Source organism: Ammospiza caudacuta, chromosome 18 (assembly GCF_027887145.1).
Source record: "Ammospiza caudacuta isolate bAmmCau1 chromosome 18, bAmmCau1.pri, whole genome shotgun sequence".
In the NCBI taxonomy this organism is placed as follows: domain Eukaryota; kingdom Metazoa; phylum Chordata; class Aves; order Passeriformes; family Passerellidae; genus Ammospiza; species Ammospiza caudacuta.
In genome coordinates this window covers 15,919,741-15,926,614 of record NC_080610.1, presented here as the reverse complement: position 1 = coordinate 15,926,614, position 6,874 = coordinate 15,919,741, and the positions used below count along the sequence as shown (strand labels likewise).

General features: G+C 42.1%; 1 long non-coding RNA gene across 1 annotated transcript; it reads right to left on the bottom strand.

Moving 5' to 3' along the window:
• Nucleotides 1–578: 578 nt before the first annotated feature.
• On the bottom strand, nt 579–3,998 carry LOC131565802 (uncharacterized). Its single transcript, XR_009275478.1, has 4 exons — nt 3,757–3,998; nt 3,069–3,132; nt 2,296–2,371; nt 579–2,178 (listed from the first exon to the last, which is right to left on the bottom strand). It is a non-coding gene; the product is annotated as an uncharacterized LOC131565802 (long non-coding RNA).
• Nucleotides 3,999–6,874: the final 2,876 nt, after the last annotated feature.

Here is a 6,874-nt window from a genome sequence, read left to right as displayed (position 1 = left end):
TGAAGGAATTTTTTAAACAATAAAATATTGATACCACAAAAATAAAGCAAAAAGCTAACTACTGGCTAAGAAAAAATTAACTTTTGACAGCAACAACATTCCAACCACACAGGCTTTTTCCCGATGTCATACCTTATAACTACCTCTCTTGGGAATTCTCATCATGTATCCCAAAAGGAATAAATACCTCAGAGCGTCCTAAAGCAAAAAGTAGCACACATGAGCTCCTCACACTCCCGGGAGGCCTGCACAGCGTGCACTGAGTCTGCAACAAATTCTGCTCAGTGAGAGTCTGCAAACAAAGGTTCAATTGATGAATTGAACTGATTGTAAAGGGAGGTTTTCTAAGCACAGAAGCACAACAAAGAACAAGCAAAAACAATTCTTAAAAAAAACCTGCAAGTTTTATTTAGCATATATGCGACTGATTTCCACCCTGTGGCTTCTCACTTTGATTCGCGTCTGTAGGTTCAGGAAGATGACAATGCACACTCTGCCCTCCCTGAGCCCCCCACAGCAGCTGAGCGCTGCTCCGTGCGCTCAGATCGTCAGGAACTGGATTGCCCGCATGGACTGGAACTGCTCTGCTGCAGATTCAGGAGAGAGAGGCTGGCTGAGGCGTCGTCCCAATTCCATTTCTGTGTGACGAGAAGCGGTTTGTTCCCAACGGGTGCAACAATCCCCAGCTCGCTTCCATGGTGAGTACCGATGGCACACAAATGGCAGCCTGAGGAAATCGTGTTCTGGGCTCTAAGTGGTCGGGACAGGGTCTGATTTTTTGTTTTGCATCTGTATGATGATTAGTACGACAGGGCCCTGATCGATGACATGGCAGCACAGAATTAAAAACTCCTCAATAGGATTACATCGACTTCTAGGAAAAGACAAAAGCCTAGGACCCTTCTGAAATCTATTTTTAATGCGAAGCACACGGATTGTCACTATGCTGTGCCTTCCAGCTTTTCAAAGCAGCTTACCTCTGAAGACCAGAAAACATTTATTTCTACAGAAACAATGGGCAACCCCCAGGCTAATCTCAGCGCTACTGTTTAATAGGGGATCTGCCAGCGTGCCAGTCCAGCTTCAAGTGTGCTTTATTTCAGTCTAACATCCCCTCAAAATTCTTCTCACATCTCCCAACCCTGACATCTTATTTTTCCCTAAAGCTTCTCATCATTAGCAATTTCCAAGTAACATGGTATTTTTACAACATTCAAAAATGTCATGCTGGACTGTGCTAGAGAGTAATTTGCAAATATAAGCTTAGCAAAGTTTGAATTGACTTGTCCAGAGAAAAAACCTACAAGTGAACACCTACACCTGCCTACAAAGAGCTAACAAGCCCCTGGCAGCTGCCAGCATCAAAGCACAGCGGATGTTTCTAATACAGGGTAAGGATAACAATATCACCTTTTGTTCTCTCCAGCTTGTTTTCCCTGCAGTCATATTTTGCTTCTTATGATTTTTTTAGTCTCTGCATCTTCTTGGACAGCACCGAGCCCGACGACAAGGATACGAGAGTCTTTCCCTGCCGTAGGGAGAGAACCAGGAAAACAGTTAAAATAAGAACAGGGTAGTTTGAAATTCATACTTCCAATGAGAAGCAGCGCCTAACAAACAGAACAAAAGTAAACAAAGCATGGTACCTCCCTGGGGACAGAAGACTTACAAACTCTCCAGGATTTACAATTCTAGCGACCAACCCCTTCAGGACGGCAGCCAAGTGTCCCATGAGGTGGTGCTGCACCAAAGAACCATCTGAGAGGTTCCAAAGAGTGAAACGCACAATATTTTGCAAAGCCGTAAAATCTTGCAAAATAACAAAAATACAATAGATGTAAACTACAGGGTAAGAGTACAAGTGTTCACTTTAAGAGCTGGAACCATCCAGGTGAGCACCTGATAACTGGATCCTCACCAGAGTTTGAACCCTTCAGGACACAGAAGGGTTTTCCCCAGAAATTTCACAGACTGAGTTTTGATACAAGTATACTTGCCAGACCCTCAGAAACATCACCCATTCTCCAGGTGTCTGGAGAGAACTGCAAATGGCTCTCACGTAGTTTGAGCTAGCTCTGTAAGGTCTCAGGGTGAATTTCACCAGATGCAACCAAACTGGGCAACTCCCAGTGGGACAGAAGGAACCCAAAGCTTGGGCTCGCAGAGCTGCAGCAAATACTGAGGAAACAAACATAACAGCGTAAAAAATAATAAACCATCCTTTTTTTTTCTCTTGCTTTTGTTTTTTTCTTATTCAGATCAGCATAGCAATTAAAGAGAAGGTGAAAAACTCACCATTACTGAACATTTCATCATCTGTAGGCTGAGCATCCTTAGCACAGAGGACTCCAAAGTTAAAATTCACCGATCCCTGGGAAATAAAACCAAATATTGTATGATAAACAATCAAACAGCAGACGTAAAAATTTGTTTCCTCTAAGGACTTTCGGGTACGTATGTACCTTTGCATACATCCAACACATTGGAACATACACTTTATACCATCTCCTAATAAGTAAAAATTTACCTTTAAACTTTGATAGTACAGCATAAAATTATGAACTTAAATTGGTGATCTGTTATTATTAAGTTGGTGCCTAAAGTTATTTCTGCTGTCAGGTTCAAAAAAACATTAATTTTTTTTACTGGAATGAGCAATTGATTTCAAAGTCATCACAAGCCCACCAAAACACAAAGCAGTATTCACTGGATGGGTCTGTGAGCTAGAAGTAGTTAGGCTTGTACTTCCCTCTTGCTATTCCAGAACCAATAAATCCTGTCAACAAAACCAGGATCTATAGCCCACTGCTGTGAAAGATTCTACGAGGATGATGGTTTGATTTGTGTTTAGAAGTTTTGATTTGAAATGGCCAGTTCAATGGATAAAGACAGTTTAAGTAGTATTACATTGCTATTATTATTATTTCTATTATTATTTTTACTATTACTACTGCTATTGTTATCATCTGCTACTGGAAGAAACAAACCAGTAGTACCTATACTTAATTACTTTTATTTCCAGGAAATAATAAAGAAAAAGAACCAAACCAAAAAAAGTCACTTCCTACCTTTTATATCAAGGGATGAAAAATTTCTCTTGGGCTCTTCTCCAATTTATCAAGACTCATAGCACTGAAAGGCAAACAAAACAGTGCTTTATAGAAGGGCAAGTGCACATTTCAAGGCTGAACCACCAACTGATTGCAGTGACAGCAGTTACAACATGAATCGTTCCCAGAGCCTCTGTTAAATGGAATGTTCTGTGGAACTGCCGTTTCTTTCCCAAAACACTAACTTCCAACACTTCCTAATAATATTTTGTATTTTAAAACAAAAGAAGTTAGTGAGACTCTGTGCGGAGGTCAGGTTTAAATTTATTTCCTTCTAAAGCACAGAGCTCTGTTCCATCACCCTTCACTTCGGCTCTACACTGAATCGTGGTGAGCATTTGAGGAGTGCTCCATAATCAATTCTATTTCTCTCTTTTTCTAGCTCTCTCTATTCCTAAATCATTCCAGACAAGTCAAATGAAAAATGAAAAAAACAAGTTCAGCATCAAAGTCACACTTTTTCCCGTTGTCTGGTCAAGAACAGGCTCTAAATCCACTTACTGCTGCCTTCAACGATTCAGACTTGCAAAAGCATTCTTACATATTTTACAGGTTTATCATAAAACCCACAGAACGCAAGCTCTGAATTACAGGAAAAGGTACACAGGCAAATATCTAAAGGGATCACTTATTAGTAAATACATACCTTGGTAGAGATCGCACTGAGAACCTTTCTGAGGGACTCTAAGGGACGCATGTTTTCTGAGCACCCTATAAACAAGAAAAGCTAGGATATAGTACAGGACATCCCCACTTTTTCTACATATTCAAATAGTATTTTTAATAAAAACAATTCAGTTAAAAAAGAAGGAAGAAAACCAAGCTAATTTTACTCAGCTGTATTTACTGCCGATTTAGAGAACAATGCCGGGCAGCGTCGGCCGTTGCGGCACACGTCGCGCCGGCAGCAGGGCCTGCCGGGAGTTGGAGTCTCGGGCTGGTAGCCACTCATGTGCCGCGATAGCCGTTGCGTCACACGCCGCGCCGGCAGCAGGGCCTGCCGGGAGTTGGAGTCTCGGGCTGACAGCCACGGCTCCGTCCCCCGCCACCGGGAGCTGCAGTCCCTCCCGGGCATCAAACGGGTCCTTCGCCCCAGGGCGGGGAAGGACCTGAGGCAGGACCGCTCCTCCCGAATGCCCTCTCTTTTCCCCTCCAACTCTTTTTCTTTTTTTAACGCTGTTTTTCACCCCTTTCCCTTCCCTTCCCTTCTGCTCTCCTGCTTTCTTTCCTTTCCTTTTTTTCCCCTTCCCTTTCCCTTTCTTTTTCTTGTATTTGTAATCTTGGTTTTCCTTCCTAGCTTTAGAATCAAAAAGCAGCAGTAGTAACTTTCAGGCTACCTGGGAGTAAAAAAAACCCCAAAACTATAATGATTGAAAGAAAACTATTTATTCCCTGGGAGCCTGAAATTTTCTACTGCTGCACATGACACAGAGCTTTTTATTCCTTCTTATATACAGTTGATATTTTATACTCGCTTTATACACCGCCCCCTGCCGTCTGCACCGGCGCTCTGCAGGCAGAGTGCTGCGGCGTCGTTCGGTTCTGTTTAAATAAACTCGGCTAAATTAGGCTTGGTTCGGCTTAGGTCTAAAATCGTTTCGGTTCGGCTTTTCGTCTAAATTCGGCTTTTCCGGCTCTTCGGCTGAACTCGGCCCGGTTGGGCTAAAGTCGGTCATATTCGGCTCTTTGTCTAAATGCGGCCAATGTCGGCTACAGTCGGCTATCGGTTACACTCGGCTATCATCGGCTCTTCGTCTCAAGTCGGCTGTGTTCGGCTACACTCGGCTCTTCGTCTCAAGTCGGCTGTGTTCGGCCACACTCGGCTCTTCGTCTCAAGTCGGCTGTGTTCGGCCACACTCGGCTCTTCGTCTCAAGTCGGCTGTGTTCGGCCACACTCGGCTCTTCGGGGAAACTCGGCTGTTTTCGGCTACACTCGGCTCTTCGGGGAAACTCGGCTGTTTTCGCCCACACTCGGCTCTTCGGCTCTTCGGAACAATTCGGCCCGGCTCGGCTCCCTCAGGGCGGGAAAGCGGCTGTCAGAGGACCCCGGCACAGCGAGGCGTTTCCCCACATGCCTGTCACAAACCCGCCGAAATACGCCCGCCCGCGGCGCCGCTGAGACCACAGCATGTGTCGGGTACACTTGAAACGTCACAGAAAATACCACCGGGGCCGCGCCGGGGTCGGTATTCCATGCAGGCAGTCCACTGACACCCACCCCGGTCCTCCACTTCCCCGCCCTTTTCGCCGCCCTGTTGAGAAGGTCAACCAAAAGTCCGCGACATCCGCGACGCGCCACTCCCAAGGTGGCGGCCTCTCGGCGCAGGGCTGCAGTACCGCGCTCTGTCCACAAGGCGGCAGCACTGCCGCCCGCCCCAGCCGGGGGCGCAGCGCGCCTCGGGGCTGCGGGCAGGCAAGGTGGCAAAAAAGAACAGGGGCGACCCCCGCCGAAAACTGCTCTGAAATAAATGCCAAAAACCTGCCTCTTACCCCACCAGAATCAAACAAGGCCCCTTGCTTTAAAGCCATGTTTAAATAAATTTTTTATTTCCATTTTTCGTATTTATATTCACATGCATAGCTATAGTGGACATTGATGTAGCATGTAATTTATATAACATTATTCTATTTCTATTATTTATATTTACTTATATTTTGTGCTTTTATAAATATCTTTCCACATTGATTGCATATTTCTATGTCTAAAATTACATTTCTATCATGCTTTCACTATTTAAAATACAAATCCCATCCTAACTAAATAAATACAAAAAAGCTCTATTCTTTTAAACTACATTGAAATATTTTTATATTTATAGCGCTCATGACTATATTCACATTTATATTTGCAGTTTATACTTAAGTATTATATTAATCATTATGTATAACATGTATCCTATTCAAATAAGAGATAAATTATTTTCCTAATTATGTACCATATCTACTGCTACAACTTATTTTTTCTTACATTTTTAATTTTTATATTAACCTTCAGCTATTTATGATCTATTTCTATTCTTAGATTTCTACCTTTATATTATTTGTATTTATAATGTTTATACTAAAACACCTGCTTTTGCCAAATAAAAAAAAAAATCCCCTTTATTTTAAACTACTTAAAAAAACCTAGAGTATATCAATCTGGTATAACATATAACAAATGATAGATATGATAGATGTAAAATTGATATAAATATTGTAGTGTATTATAGGAAATAAATAAAAATCAATATGATCCATAACACAAGTAATACTGTATAAATGTTATATTTATGTTATTTTATATTTCAAATAATTTAACATTTCTTTATATATTTGCATATACTTGACAAACATTTCTATATTTATACTTGGGTTGCGATTTTTTTCTGGGTGTTTTCTGGGTCTTTTCTTGCCCTTCTTCGAATTTTTTTCTGGGTTATTTCTTGTCCATCTTGGGGGTTTTTTCTGGGTTTTTTCTTGCCCATCTTCAGACTTTTTTCTGGTTTTCTTCTTGCCCATCTCAGAGGTTTTTTTTTGGGTTTTTTTCTGGGTTTTTTTCTTGCCCATCTTGGGTGATTTTCTGGGGTTTTTCTACGTTTTTTTCTTGCCCATCTGGGATTATTTTCTGGGGTTTTTTTCTCGTTGCTTTCTTGCCCATCCTGGGCTTTTTCTGGGTTTTTTTCTTGTCCATCATGTGGTTTTTTTCTGGTTTTTTTCCTGCTCATCTTCGTCTGGTTTTCTGGGTTTTAAGCCAAAATCGGTACATATCATGTCAGTTCATG